This window comes from Adelges cooleyi, unplaced genomic scaffold (genome assembly GCF_023614345.1).
Source record: "Adelges cooleyi isolate 19-005CV unplaced genomic scaffold, UGA_ACOO_1.1 ACOO_flye_CR_arks_rails_tigmint_CR_PRNA_9, whole genome shotgun sequence".
NCBI lineage: Eukaryota > Metazoa > Arthropoda > Insecta > Hemiptera > Adelgidae > Adelges > Adelges cooleyi.
Genome location: NW_026096579.1, coordinates 17,595,978 through 17,613,010, shown reverse-complemented (window position 1 = coordinate 17,613,010; position 17,033 = coordinate 17,595,978). Strand labels below are relative to the sequence as shown.

General features: G+C 24.8%; 1 long non-coding RNA gene across 1 annotated transcript; it reads right to left on the bottom strand.

The window, feature by feature from the left end:
- Positions 1–8,290: 8,290 nt before the first annotated feature.
- LOC126847054 (uncharacterized) lies at positions 8,291–13,156 on the bottom strand. Its single transcript, XR_007686966.1, has 4 exons — positions 13,036–13,156; positions 12,569–12,598; positions 8,452–8,480; positions 8,291–8,380 (listed from the first exon to the last, which is right to left on the bottom strand). It is a non-coding gene; the product is annotated as an uncharacterized LOC126847054 (long non-coding RNA).
- Between the last annotated feature and the right edge of the window lie 3,877 nt (positions 13,157–17,033).

Here is a 17,033-nt window from a genome sequence, read left to right as displayed (position 1 = left end):
ATTTCCCACAATTGCACATTTTAGTATCTAGAAATGATAAAACTTATTGTTAACAATAATGACCATATAGTACCATAAACATGGTTATACTATCTACATGTATATTATAGTTATACTCACAGATATACTAGATAAGAATTAATGTTGAGGTCGGGTAAATGGCCGACTTTTCTTATCAAAGAGCCCATTGCTTACATTATGATTAATGATAATGAAGAATTATATAATTATCATAGTAAAATTAATTTTAAATTCAGTATAATTGTCAATCGACTTACTATAATAGGTACGTTTTTAATGTAAAAAACTCGCAAAAGTTTCGCTCGTGTATTACCTATGTACCAAAGTTTTGACTTGAATATTTTTTTTTTAACCAAAATATAAATTCCAAACAAAAACTTAATTTATTTAACGATTAAAAATATAAATTGAAACAACTAACATAAAAAAAGAATTTTTGGTAATTAAAATGTGTGAATATTACAAATGATGTATAAGTATAAATTAAAAAAACATTGGAATAATACAAATTTGAATAATTAAAAATTTTTGTTACAAATAATATAAAAACATTTTTTGGTTCATAAAAAGAATCTTTAGTTAATTTTTGCCCGTTACTAACAGGATTCAAAACTTCAGTTGAGAACATTTTTCCAAATGAATGGAGCCTTATACTTAAACAGTGCTTCACTAATAGTGAGATTAATAACATTTTGTGAGGTCTATCAAGCAAAGACTCATTACATGATAAATTTGCAAAAATATTTTTATCTAACGAAAACATTTTGTTACGAAAATAAGTAATTTTTTAATATTTCAACGTTCCAAATTTTCAGTTAATATTAAAAAATACATTTCTGCTTCATTTATAATTTTTGTAATATATATCTGTGGGTTATACTATCTACATTCTTCAAAGCATTGATTAAATATACATAGATAGTCCAAGCCGTGTTAAAAGCTAGCCGCTCATAAATGGTAGCCAGCAAATTGAGTAGTATGTAGTTCATTCGATCGAAAATGGTGCCCTGACACATGACACACCGGTTCAAAACTGGGCGGCCAATACACTTTTTCCTTTATTTTATACAATTTTTATTTACATTATTGAACTTAAAGTATAACTATTATAATAAAGAAAAAATAGTTTTTTTGTATAAATTATTATATAGTAATATATTTTTTTAATCATGCATAAATACAATATTTAATATATGCCATGAGTTCTTGTAAATTTGTACGCACATTATTACCAATTTAAATTATACTTCTGAAATTTACATAATTAGTTATTTATATTAACCTACCTTTCGCCCTCAAAACACCATTGTTGCTGTACGTAATTGGGACTGCAATATTACTTATTAGTGAATTTGTTCCTCATAATGTAAATTATGTTATTAATAATTTAGAAAAAGGGATTGAAAACTTTGAGAATCCAAAATTTACATTGTTTGTCTTAACTACTAAACAATGATTAAAACGAATAATTGTTAGATTGTCTAATAGCTTAACTGAGTTAAGTTATGCCATTTGGGTCGATAGTAATAATTACTTCCAGGAACAGTATAATTTTATATAGGTGTAACTTAATTTTGAAATGTTTTTAATTGGTTTTTATTTTACTAGATCAAATAGTTAGTTAAGCCTGATCCATCAGAATACTATATCCGGTTTCTTTAAACCTATATACTTGCACATTTCTATTTTGTTCTGTGTATGTTTTAGTAGGAATCAATAAATCAAAGTATAATTAAATGAATATATGTAGTATAATAATATTCATTAAAACATTATGTTATGTCATAAATTAAATATTATAACCAAGGAAATTACTTATAATTTTAAGTGAAAATACATTTTAATGAAAACTTAATCACTTTAAATGTATTACATAAGAAAAGTGTTAAAACTTGATTTAAAATAAATCATGCATAATATATTTTTTATAACACAACTTATTATCGTATCACTAAATAATTACACTAATAACATAATTATAACTATAAACAATCAATATAAATATGTTTAGTATGCATAAAATAATCATTATTTTTTGAAATTGGTATTAATTGTACCAGAATTATAGTGATTCATTCCTCAAGTCTGACGACTTTTACGATATGCAGCAGGCTAAAAAAAAATATTGTATTAATTAATATGGTTTTAATGCTTTTAGCTACTTTTTTGTTAACTGACACAAAACCATATTTTTAAGTAAACAATGTAAAATCCCACCAAAAGACAATGCTCAGACACTTTATGCAGTTCAATAAAAATACTTTTATAATAATAATTAATCGTTTTTAAAAATTTAATCACACGAGACTATTAATATTTTTTAAATATAAACGACTTTATTTGATAAAAGTAAGATCATTTTAGTATGTTTTCGGTTTTAAACCAATGATGTAGATTTATAATATTACTAAATAAAAATAAACATAATTTAAAATACTTTTTATTACCTGTACAACCGTCACATTCTAAAATAAAAAAATATCAATGTGTTTATCATAACTGCAGTAATAATAAATATGTTAAATTTAAAATATGTGATTCTCCAACTAACCACAATGCTCAGACGTTTTATGTAGTTCAATTAAAAATGCTATTACAATAATAACTAATAATTTTAACCTCCAAATATCATGACATTTTTAATACTTTTTTTTAAATGAATAATTTAGTTCGATAAAAATGAAATCATTTTAGTATACTCCCAGTTAAGCATATATATAGTTATGTGTGTGTGTGTGTATATTTATAAATTGGTATCCTGTTCTAAGAGAAATGTTCAACTTTTAAATTCACTAAGAGTTTTTTATTAGGTTTTTTACATTGATACATTGTATAGTGATGAAAATTAATTAAAAAGATAATTAAAAATAAATTGTAATAACCTTTTATGTCAACGACTTCTGAAAAAAAAAACATTTATATCAGTAATATCAAGTTAGGCTTACACATTTGTTCAAGTCTGTCCTACTCAATGCATTCCTTATCAAAATATCCGAACATTATTAAAAAAAAAACGTAATTTATACTATAGTTAATAAAAATTTAAGCTCACGAGAAAACGGCTAATTAGTTTTAGCTGAAAACGAGAACGACTACAAAAAAAAATCACTTTCTTAAAGTTCTATACTTGTATGGTTTGTTTTAAAAACTTAGGTACCTATTGGAAATATTATGTATTGTAAAAAATGCAAAAGAAATATGTATACTTAAAAGTATGCATACCGGGATGACGACGTTGTACTGTTTCTAAAATAATAACAAATTTATAATAACCATTGAATTTAATCTTGGACACAGTAATGTAAATAATTAATATAAGCAAAATATAGTTTTTAGTGCAAATCTAAAGAGATGTGTCAGTAATCAGTATAAATACTTTGTGTATTGTTATTGTTTTGGTCCTTTTTATCACCTGCATAAAAAAGTAAAAAAATCATAGAATAAAGGTTTTAAGCTAATCATAAATATCAGACAGCGCAACGTTTGTTTTAACTTAATAAAATAATAAAATTAATCTGCTTGTGGATTGTGTAACAAAAACTGCGTTTTTCACACATCAAATCAGACATATATAAAAATAACTAAACTAATTAAAATTAAAATCAAGTACCTAAATGATCATAAAAAAAATAAAAATAAACATTATTTTGCAGTTGCTTTATTTTATTAGCATGTATTACTGCCGAGTCTAGTTTTTCACAAGTTTCGTAGTTATATTTAATAATTTTATCCGGTTAATATAGTTCCTATGTTAACTATTGGTGATTATTTTAATTTTCTAATAACAAGGGAATAATTGTATTTGCTTTTATGATGGTTACAGCTCTGCCACATGGTGACACATTACACTGTCTAGAACTTGGTCCTTTTTCACTGTTAGGTTTTTGTCGAAGTAATACAATAATCTAGCTACTTATTTTAAATAAAATAATATAGAATTAATTCAAGACTAACAACACAGGAAAGTTGTCAAGTAACTCGTATCGGTTCAAACAAAATGTATAACCTACACTCACCTGAAGGTTTTCCATTTATGACTGAAATATAAAAAAAAAATAAACATTATAATTTTACGATAACAACCAACACAATTGTAATTTTTTTATTTTATTATGATACACCCTTGAAGGATATAATGAGTTAACAGATACAACTAAGACAGAACAACATCGAATATGCACACTACAAGCGGACATATAGGCACATGTATATGTCAACTATGATTGCGTTAAAGTATATAATATACTGAATGAGCAACAAAAACTAATTAGCCAGAACATTAAAAATTATTTACCAGTATATTTTAATCTCTTATCTCTAATAAATATATATATATATATATATATTCTATAAAGTTTTTTGTTTTATGTTTTAGTAGTCGTATAATACCTGGCCTTAATATATTTACTGCCCACATTTATCAATAGTTAACTTCTAGTTATTTTTTTTTTTTAGTTATCTACTATTTAAACCATATTATTTAGTATTTTATAAACAAATATCCTAACAGCTAATTAACGTCTTGATTTTAACGTTGGAATATTAAGTTTAACAGCTACCTCACCATTATCCTACTAGACATACCAATTTTATAAGCAATTATGCGCAGGATCACCTTTGTACTTTTAAATTTAATTTTGAGACTGACTTGAAAAGGGTTCCAAAAAACTGAACCAAATTGAGGACCAATCTTACCAAGGATACATAAAGTATTGACAAACATTTAGGATACTTTATTTCTACGGCGACAGAATAAAGCAAATGTAAATAATTATGACTCGTTTAAACTAAGGACCTTAGTTTGACACCAAAAGCTTGAATTATTTAAGTAATGTATATTTTTACTATAACAATTATCAAAATTATATTATAACAAATACGTATTAGACTAAAAATTATGAATATTAAAAAAATGGGTTTTATTACATTATTGACAATAATATATTTGTAATATAATAAATTACCTGTAATTATTACTAAAACAATAAATATCAAAACTACTATTCTGATAAAACTTCCTTTGGATGCCATCATTAAAATCTGCTATTGCTAATAGGTAGGTAAAAATTATACTTTTATATAAATGATACGGCTTGTACGGTTCGAGTACGACTTAAAGCGACGTAACGTATGCAGTGAAATTTTCTACTGAAATATTATTTATTTAAAAAAACCACAACAACAGTTTTATTATTTGTACTATCCAAACTCTTAGTTGAAAACAAGACATGACCTATTTTTTAAAAATTCATAAACAAAAAAAAAATATATACATATATATCTCCACTGACTGGTTGTTGGGCGTTTTATAAGCCTTCATTTTTTACTTCGACTTTCATAGAGTACAATAAGAACTAATCGATGGCCGACAGGTAAAAATAACGTTTATTCAAAAAAGTCGCCTTACTTAAATTGTGCACTAGGTAGTATATATTGTACCTTAATATGTAATAAATTCATATTTTATATTTTTACTATTTCACTGATAAATCATTATAATTGTTTTTTATTGACAGAAGTAAGTAAAACTATTGTGGTTGCCCCTCAAAAAAATTCACTTGACCTTTCCCGCCCCCCTAGGAAAAAAATGATCACTTATCTCTAATAATAATTTGTATTTGTCATTTGTATTTTCAGAATAAAATTCTAACGTTCCAACTTATGTAATATTTTAGGTACTTTTTTTTTAGTAACTCAATTAGGCTAAATAATTGAGGAAAAATTAAATTTCACGTTGAGTGGTGTTTGCTGCAACTTCCGAGATGTTTAAAAATAATGTCATCGTTAAGGATCGGTCAAACAGAAAGCGGACTGTCCGTGCGGACAGGTCGCCGGTCCGCCGCGGACTCTGTACTTTATTTAAATGCATCATTCTGGTTAAACATACAGCGGATAACGGACAGTTGTATTTTTTCACAAAGTTCGCGGCGGACTGGAATAATTTTGTAAAATGAAAAATATTTAATATAGACAATACACTGGATTTTCCACACGTATCAGCACTTCTAGAATATTATTATTATGTAATTATCGAACATAATATATACAAACAATATTGACGACAACATATTGTACTTAATTTTAAAATTTTTTTTCATTTTAAAATTGTGCACTGAAAATGATCGATTGATTGATCTAGTTGGAGAATGCGTTTATTTGTATGATACGCGGCATCCACTGAAAAATGGACAGATTCGGCAAAAGACTGGTATCAACACTTCACAAAAATGTAAAATTGAATAAAATTTTTCCGCCGAGTCTGCAACTACGAACGAGCATTTTCATGTCTCGTTGAAGTACCAAATTAATTTAAAGTAGTGGTGGAATGTAGATAATCATAGATAGATATAGTATGATATATAGAATGATATAGTATATTAACAAGCAGTAACAAGCTAATATCTAAGGTGGTTAGTATATTAAAACATCAAGTTTCTGGCTAATATTTTAGTGTTTAAAATCTGGCTTAAAACAATTCATAAAAACATGACCTCTTAAATTATTGAACTCAATTTAGTTCAGTTCTAGTTTGAACGTTGAGAATACAGCATAGTCGGTGAAACTCCCCAAATTATTTTCTTTTTTGATTTAGTTCATGTACCCATATTAATTTTTTTCGTCTTGCTTGACTCAAGGCAAGCAGAAGAAGCAATTCTTCTTTGTCAGAAGAACTGCTAGACATTTTGTAAAATAAAATGAAAACAGAAAACGTGAGATAAAAAAGTGAAAAATAAAAAACAACCAGCAGTACACTCTTGGTTGTGACAATTTTCACACTGGTTCGCTCAAACTTGTCCGCATTCTGTCTGACTATCCTAGTCCGCAGCGGACCAGCGGACTAGTTGGACGGACATGTCCGCGCGGACAGTCCGCTTTCTGTTTGACCGATCCTTTAAGGGTAAACTATGAATAAATTCAATTTTAACATAGAATTGCAATAGCTGTTTTTGAAGATTTTTTTATTCTGTGCCCGTGACTAATAACTAATAAGGTATTAAATTTTTACCGTTTGCATATAATGTAATATAAAACATAACGATTTCACGGCGATTTGATTAGGCAATATTCATAAAACGGCGTTGTTTAGAGTGTAAATATTGTTACTTAAAATTATTAACATGCCTGATGTCATCACATTTAAACCATAAAAAAATTAATTAATAATTTAATTTTTAGCTTCTGGATAAATTTAATGACTTTCTCTGTTAAAAAAAGTTATATAATCCGTTGAAGTGTGCTAAATTTTGGCATTGTCTAGATTCTTAGCTCTGGTAACACAAAATTAGGCCAGTCAATAAAAGAAAAATTTCCAACCAACATTTTTTTCTTTTAAAGTTTTATGATATATGTATTTCAGTATACTAAAAGTCCCCATTGATCGGACTGGAGCTTTTTTTTATAAGCTCCGGAAAGTTCAAAATGTTGAGCTTTTGTCAATAACTTAAACATTATTGCAAATATTAAAAAAGGTTTCAAACAAAAAATGTTTATGACACAATTTCCTATTAAAAAGCTTTCTTACACTTTTGTATTTAAACTAATGTTTTTACAAAAAAATCAATATGAACTCCGGCATATTTAAAATAAAATTATTTTTTTCATAATAAACAATGCCACCAGATCAATTCCTATAATCAATTTCCAACAATTTCCAATAATCATTTGGCTTGGGCTATAACCTACCGACCATCTTTAAGGAGTTTTGTATAGGCAATATTTAAGAAAAATGTGGTTTTAATACATTTCGAAAATGTCAATTAATTTACCGGTTAATTTGTGTAAACTTCATGGTATTATTTTTAATTTAAATAATTTTGTCTATGAGTAAAAGCCATTTTAGTTAATATAATAGTACAATTTTTGTTCGGCTGAACCTGTGATCCGTTAAATAATCTGAATACTATATTTGAATTCGTCATGAAGTTTACTTGAGATAGGTCAGCGTACTTGTTTGATATCTTATTCTTACTACGCATAAAACATGTTTGAACATTTTATACAATTTCAAATTTTAAAATAAACTTACTTTAATAGGAGTCAAAAAATCAATGCATAATTAAATGAATATGTGTATTATAATAAAATTCATAAATACATTATGATATATCGTCAATTTAACATTATTATAAAGGAAATTATTAAAAATAGTAGGTGAAAATACATTTTAATGGAAACTTAATTGCTTGAAATTTATTACATAGAAAACTGTTAAAACTTGATTTAAAAAAACTCATGGATAATAAATTTTTTATAATATTAGTTCTATATTAAATACTATAATTTAATTATAACTCTAAACAATCAATACCAGTATGTAAAGTATGAATAAGTGAGTGATAATATATTAAGGATCAGCATTCTGTAATTGTAACATTTGGAATTATTACACAAAAACATGTTATTTATACAAGAATTATACTAGTTACTTACATATGTCATTTCTCAGATTATGGCTCAACCTAAAAAAAAAATATCGTATCAATATAGTTGCAATGCTTTTAGCTACTTTTTTACTTTTATTTTTTTTAACAGATAATAAAAAATATTTTAAATATTTTTTAGTAATCAATGATTAAATTGTATAAAAGTACAATCATTATAGTATACTCACTACTAAGCACTAAAATTAAAACAAATGTTTTCTTTTAACTGACACTAAAAATATGTTTAAATGAATAATGGGAATTCCTTAAATAACTTCAATGAAAATGGTCAAACATTTTATGTAGTTAAATAAAAATTGCTATTACAATAATGATTAATGAATGTTAGTCTTTAAATTATCATTTTTCAATCCTTAATTTTAAATAAAATGAGAATGATAATTTATTTTTTTTTTATACATTATTTCATTTTATAAAAGTTTATTTTAATACACTCACGATGACGATCCTCTCCTCATACTAAAGACACATTTACAATATTATTAAATACAAATAACATCATTAAAAAAATTATTTATATTACTTCCAAGGGCTTTCCACGAATTCTGAAAACAAAATGTTGGTATAACTAACACTAAAAAAATATTTTAAACCATGTATATTAGATTGATAGTTATAATATAATTATAAAATAAAAAAAAAATTATTAAAAACAATTTGTATTACCTTTTAGAGGTTTTAGTACTGAAAAAGAAATATTTAAAAAAAATTAATGTGTGTTCTCCTAACTAACTTTAATGGCAATACTCAGACATTTTATGTAGTTTAATAAAAATGCTTTTATTATAATTATTTATAATTTTGAACTTCTAAATATCATGATATTTAAATATTTTTTTAAAAATAAATTATATAATTTGATATAAGTAAAATTATTTTAGTATAAAACACACACACATACACATATGTATATAACCACATACCTATAACCTTACCAGGGTATTCTGTTTAAATAGAAATAGTCAAACCTTTCAATTTACTAAGTTTTTAATTAGTTATTTTACATCGATATACCTATTTTATAGTAACGTAAATTAAAAAGGATAATTTAAAATAATTTGTATTACCGTTACAACAAATATCGACTTCTGAAAAATAAAACTTTTTTATAATAAGAATGTAAGTTTACATTTTTGCCTTACCCAATGCATATAAAATCAAAATTACCGAACATTAATAAAAAAATCTTAATTGATACATTAATTAATAGACTATTTAAGCTCGTGAGAAGTAATTAAACTAAAAATATATCTGGAATGAATTTAGTGTCTGCTTCATCAAAAATAGTTCAGTAGTTTTAGCAGAAAATTAAACCTTATAAACAAAACAACACTGTCGACAAGTTTTGTACTTGCATGGTTTTTGTAAAACATTATTATATACTTTAAAAAATGTACACACCTTGTTGTGCTACTTCTAGAAAATAAAAATCATTGAATTAAATTTTGGACACAGTCACGTATAATTATATATTGTAAAAAATCAAAATTAACCTAAATAGTTGAATAAATCTAGAATGGTTTTAATGTCTATTTCATTAGATATACGATTAACTAGTTTAAGCTAAGAACGAGAACGACTACAAAAAAAAAACAACTTTCTTAAAGTTATCTACTTTTATGGTTTTTTTTTAAACTTGGTTATTGAAAATATTATGTATTGTAAAAATGCAAATAAAATATGTGTACTTAAAAGTATGCATACCGGAACGAGAACGTTGTGCTGATCCTAGAAAATAATACATTTATAATAATCATTGAATTAAATTTTGGACACAGTAACGCGTAATGTATTGAAAAAAAAATGCAGAATTCGCCTAAATTGTTATTTACTTATCAACGTAAACGTATACATACCGCCAGTTTCCGATCCTAGAAAATAATATTCAGTTAATTATTTTTTGGATACATTAATGTATATTTATATAATGTTGTACAAAATTCAATATTATTCTTTACTTATATACGTTAACTTAATTTTAATCAAAAACAAGTTAGTATTGTACATTAAATTTAATTAAAAATATAAATTAATTATTACTATTAAAAGAATACAAATATTATGTAAATTATTATTTATTATTTTGTAAACGTATAAACGTTAAGTTATTATACAGTCCAAAAAAAAAAAGTAATGATCTTAAATATGGAAGAAGGAATTATGTTTTTTTTTTTAAAGCACTAATAACATTTTAATCATTTATAAAACGCGTCTTTGATTACCAGTCAAAATGTTTAGCAAATTATTTAAAAAGTTAATCAAAATATGTGTTGAAAAAAAAATATCTGACACAGTGTAACGTATAATATTATTTATTTAATTACGTAAACGAATACATACCGATAGATGACATTTCTAGAAAATAATATTCAATTAATTAAATTAAGGATGCAGTATCGTATAATTACGTATATTATATTTAAAAAAATGAGTAATTATTGTTTACTTATCTACGTAAACGTATAAACGGAAAGTTTTTTTAATCCAGATTAAATTATTATGGTACATAAAATTAAAAATTAAATAAAATTTTTACTATTAAATGAATAAAAGTATTTATGTAAACTGTTATTTATTATTTTATAAGCGTAAACATACCAACGATTAGTGGTGCTTTTGCTAAAAAAAAAAAAAATTAAGTTAAAATAAACCAAAGTGACCAATACAATAAATTTAATGTACAACTAAATCAAACAAACCATTTTGGGTTCATATAAGATATGATAATTATTTATTATCAAAACATGTACATACTTTTAGTGTCTTTGGTAACTAGAAAATAACAAAATTAATAAATTACGGTTATTATAGTATAAACATTTTTTTTTATTTTACATATAGATACATGACGTTAAATTGTATTAATTTAAAAGAAGGCAGAAGTATTTGACCAAATGGCGAAAATGGTTTACAACTCGTCGTTTAACGAGACATTTGTTTCAATCACGATGAAAGAATACAAATATTATGTAAATGACTATTTAATATGTTGTAAACGTTTAAAGTTAAAATATAATAATTTACAAAAAATTTGATGTATATTTTATGCATATTATACAACAATTTTTTTATTTATATTTCCAAATGTGTACATAAATACCATTTAAGTATTTTAATAAAATTATCTACGGTTATTATACTCCAAAATAAATTACTAAATAGGTATAATTATATATTTTTTACACGATAACTACAGTTTATTGTAAAAATAATTATTATAAACAAAATATAGTTTTTAGAGCAAATCTAAAGAGATGTGTCACAATATGTACTTTCATTACTCTCATTTTTTTGGTCCTCTACTTTACCTACATACAAAAGTAAAATATATTATAACAATTTTATATTTAAAAATGAAAAATGTTCAAAAATTAAAATTTATTTATACACGTATATGTATGCAACCTGGGACGAGGAGGTTGTTCTACTCATAGAAAATAACAAATTAGTAATATTGAATAAAATGCAAAATTCGATTAAATTATTTTTTTAGTAATAATATAGTAGTTTAATTATTTTTTATTACGTGCTAGAACATGATAAATGTATAACAATTATAGAATTAAATATTAGACACAGTAAAAAGGTACATCATTAAACTAATATCAAATGTCAACGCAACGTTAATTTTAACTAATTATATAAAAAATTATAAACATAATGAATTAATAAAATTAATCTGCCTTTGGATTGTATTGCAAAAATTTATCTTTCACACATCATATCAGACGTATATTAAAATAACTGATAATACATTATATTAAAATCAATTGAATGATCACAAAAAGAAGTAAAATAAAAATGATTTTTGTAGTTGCTTAATTTTATTAGCTCGTAGTATAATTGCTTAGTTTAGTCTTTTAAAAGTTGTTCAGTTCATTTTATCATTTTATCCGGTTAATAGATCCTATGTCCTATACTATTATACTATTCTAAAACAAATGTTTAGATAGCTATTCGAATTGAGTAAAATTGAACAGTTACAAATTTCTAAAGACATTTTTCTATTATTTTATAAAACGTTTCGTCTTAAAATATTCAATCTCTGCGAGGCTCTATTTAGGCTAGTTTTGGTTCAATCAAAATGTATTAATAACACTCACCTTCAGGTTTTCCGGGTCTTCCGGCTATGACTGAAAAAAAAATAAAGATAATAACAACAACAATAAGGATTAAAAGAAAACACACACACACAGTAAATTTCTTTACTTAGAATACATTTAATTTACGTGTTCAGAAAAATTAAAATCTTCTGATAATTACAAAACTTAAGTTACGGGGACTTGAAAAACTTTAATAAGACCGTGAACATTAAGTTTGAAAATTATAAAGAATTATCTCTGCGCGACAGAATGAAGCAAATGTAAATAATTATGACTCGTTTAAATTAAGGCCCATAGTTTGACACCAAAGGCTTGAATTATTTAAATCATATGTAGTTTTACTAAAAAAATTATTAAAATTATAATATAATAAGTACGTGTTAGACTAAAAATTATAAATATTTAAAAAAATTATTGTTATTACATTATTTACAATAATACATTTGTAAAAATATATAATAAATTACCTGTAGTCATTGCTAAAACAATAAATGACAAAACTACTATTCTGATAAAACTTCCTTTGAATGCCATCATTAAAATTTGCTATTGCTCTAGGAAAAAAATTATACTTTGAAACGATATGGCTTCTACGGTTCGAGTACAACTGAAAGCAGTGTAACGTATACAGTGAAATTCTCTACTGAAGTATTATTTATTTAAAGAAACCACAAAAACAATTTTATTATTTGTACCAACCAAACTTTTACCTACGTGAAAACAAGACGTGTCCTATTTTTTGTATCCAAAAGCTGTTTACTTTATTGAGTACAGGGTGATTTTTGTGTGTGACACTCATTATCTAGGAAGATATGAATATTTTGAAAATTATTTTTTTCCCTATACCTATATGTAGATACATATTTTACTATATTTTTTAGTACTTAAAACATTTTTATCTTCATATCTTATGCGTAATATAAGTATGGACTCAGTGGCGGATTTGAGGGGTGGGGTGCGATGGGGGGATCGCCCCCTCCCCTTGGCCTAAGAAAAAAGAGGTTGTAAAAATTTCGACCATGTCAATTAATTTATCTGTTAATTTGATTAAGCTTCATGGTATTATTTTCAATTTAAATCGTTTTGTCTATGAGTAAAAGCCATTTTAGTTAATATAATTGTACATTTTTTGTTCCGTCGCTGAAAACAGATTTGAATTCGTCATGAAGTTTACTTGAGATTGGTCAGCGTACTTTTTGTAAAATTTTAAAATTTAAAATTTGGAAAGGGTTAAAATTAAAAATTTAAAAAAGTACCCTGACCGATCCTAAGTAAACTTTGTGGCGAATTCAAATCTGTGTTCAAATTTTTTATCGGATTATTGGTTCGGCCTGTGCAATGGACAAAAAATGTGTTTTGACTGAAAAAAAAAAGGCCAGTATCGAATCCCTTTAAATGTAGATGATATTATTGAAATATTTGCTAAAGAAAAAAAAAAGACAATGATTTTATATTTTAAATATCTGAGAATTGTACTTTACTTAATTATAAGTATGTATTCGAATTTAAACAAATTTGTTGTAGCTATTTTCTATGTAAGTTTATTGGGTCAAAATTAAACTGGATTAATTAAAAAATAACTAATCAAAATAATGAATACATTGAAACATATTTTGTAGTCAATTAATAAAAAGTAAAAAACAAAAAAGGTAATTTTATTATACCTACAAAAAACGAAAATTCGCCCCCCCCCTCTTGGACAACCCCTGGACCCGCCACTGTATGGACTATCTCCCAGATGGGACAAGTTAGTACGATCCTACACATTAAAAAAACCTAGTGTGCATTGCTGCTTCTTTGAAAATTAAGCTAATTTTTTTTTTTAAATTTAAATAAAATGTCTAGAAGTTAGACGGATAAAAATCAAGTGTGAGCTTCAGCGTTTGGAGTTTAATCACCGTGACATACACGCGACATGAAACATTAAAGGTATTTATATGCTTAAGTGATTAAGATGTGGTGGTATATCAAAGTATGAGTATTATAAGTCCAGGGAGTAAAACTGTAATAATTACAACAGCATAAGATGTGTAATGTATCATGTAATTAAAATAAATTACCTAGATAATATAATATAGTAGTTTCTTTTTAGGGAGGAATGAACATATACACATTTTTTGTCAATAATGCACATAATTTTAAAGCACACAATGTAGCTCGAGGAGTAAAAAATGAAAAATTTTAAGATATTTTTGATCGAAATATATTATTGTTTTAATAATAATTAAACTATTTAAATTTATCCATATATTAATTTTTTTTTTATAGATGACTTAATATTTGTTTACAAAATAATTAAAAATAAAACTTGTAAATATATCTAAAACCATCATTTGGATCTTTATTAAAATAAAAAACAGAATTGCATACATTATAAGTATTTATTTATAAGAAATAAACCAAAAATATTTCAATAATGTCCACGTACAGGATTAAAAATAAGTAAAATAGTTATGTGTAATCAATTTAAAATAAAGTATATGTGAGTTCATAATTCATATAGCTAACCTACAATACCTACATTTTACAATAATACTGTAAATTCTTAAGCTGTTGAAATGTTTTTAAGGAAACAATTTGAACCACAAATAAAATCACATACATAATTTTCGAAAAATTAAATAAATAGGTACACTATGGTAGAATTTCTTCCTAAATTTATAAATTAATTATAAGCGTTAAAAATTGTAGACAAATGACAAAAAAAATTATTTGGTAGATATAATTAGTATAGGGTGGAGAGAATAATTATAAAGATGAAAAGCGTATAAACTATTTAAAAAAAAAAAATCTTAAAAATATTCGCTAGAACAAAAGATATTTCTTTGGCCATATTTTTGTGGGCCACCCTGTAATAATAATAAATGACTTATTATCAAACAAAGTTGAAATTAACTAAATATTTTTATAGGTAGCTCCTAGTATGGCTTGGCCTAGTTTTTAAAAGTGTTGTTATTTATTTTATAATGTTGTCCGCTTAAGTATTTATATGTTCACTTTTTTGGAACGAATAGGTTTTAATTGTTCTGCATTTATTTTAGTCAGGGAGTAATGTATGATTTTTGGCTGGTCAACTTTAATAGGAATTAAAAAATCAAAGCATAATCAAAATAATATATGTAGTAGGTATAATAACATGACGTATAAATACATATAAATACATTATGTTATGGCATCAATTAAATATTTTAATCAAGAAAATTATTTATAATGTTAAGTGTATGTACATTTGAACGAAAACATAATTGCATGAATTTTAGTACATAACAAAAAATGTGAAAACTTGATTTTAAACAATTTATACATATTTTAAAACAAAAATAATTCGTGCAACGCATAAAAGACAATTATAATTTTTAACAAGCAACATAAAAATGTAAGATACAAATAAAAAAGTCATGATCACAATATGTATTATTTCATAGTGAAAATATATTTTTTTAAAATTGAGTTAAGATGAATTACAGATCAGCATACTGTAGTTAAAAAGTATAAAATTATAGCATAAAGACAAACAAATTATACAAGACTTATAGTAATTACTCACATCTGACAAATATTTTATACTATGGAACAGCCATCAAAAAATATAATATCGTATCAATTTGATTCCAATGGTTTACCTACGTTTTTACTTAAATTTTTTGTTTGTAATAATAATAAAATATAGGCTTTATAATAAAATATGATTAAATTTTATAAAAGTAAGTACAATAATTTAAGTATACTCACAACTAGCCACTGAAATTAAAACAAATGTTTTTTTAAAAATATTTTTTTTTATAGTAAATTATTAAATTTGATAAAAATAAATCAATTTTAGTATACTCACAATCATCACAAGCTGAAATTAAAACAAATATGTTTTTAAACAATTTTTAACTATAAATAAATAAACATGATAAAAATAAAATCAATTTAGTGTACTCACCCTTGCAACCTGAAATTAAACAAAAATGTTTTTTTAATAATATTTTACAATCATAAAGGATTAAATTTGATAAAAGTACAACGATTTTAGTATACTCACATTCTGTACAAGCTGAAATTTAAACAAATGTTATTTAGCTTCGATGCAGAGCGGCGAAGGTACTAGTTTTACTCTGATGTGGGCTTTTTTTTTTATCTATATACACTGTAACTTTTTTTTAATACTGGACCAATTCTTTCGAGACTATAAATCGCAAATTTCATCTAGTTGGTACTTGAGGGGAGGGGCGGGGGGTAAAAGTTTAAAAGTTTACTTCTTCACAGTCGAAATTTGAAAAAACAAAAAAAAAACCGTACGAATTTTTAACTTTTAACTTTTACTGGCTATAATTTCGAGAAAAACGGTCGAATCAAGTTGAAATTTCTAGAGTGGAATTTTTACTTGAGATTTAAATTTAAGTTTGACCCATTTCCCACCCCCTTGCGGCGGGATGCAAGTAGTTTTTTGGGGTTTTTAGGACCTTTTAGTTGAAAA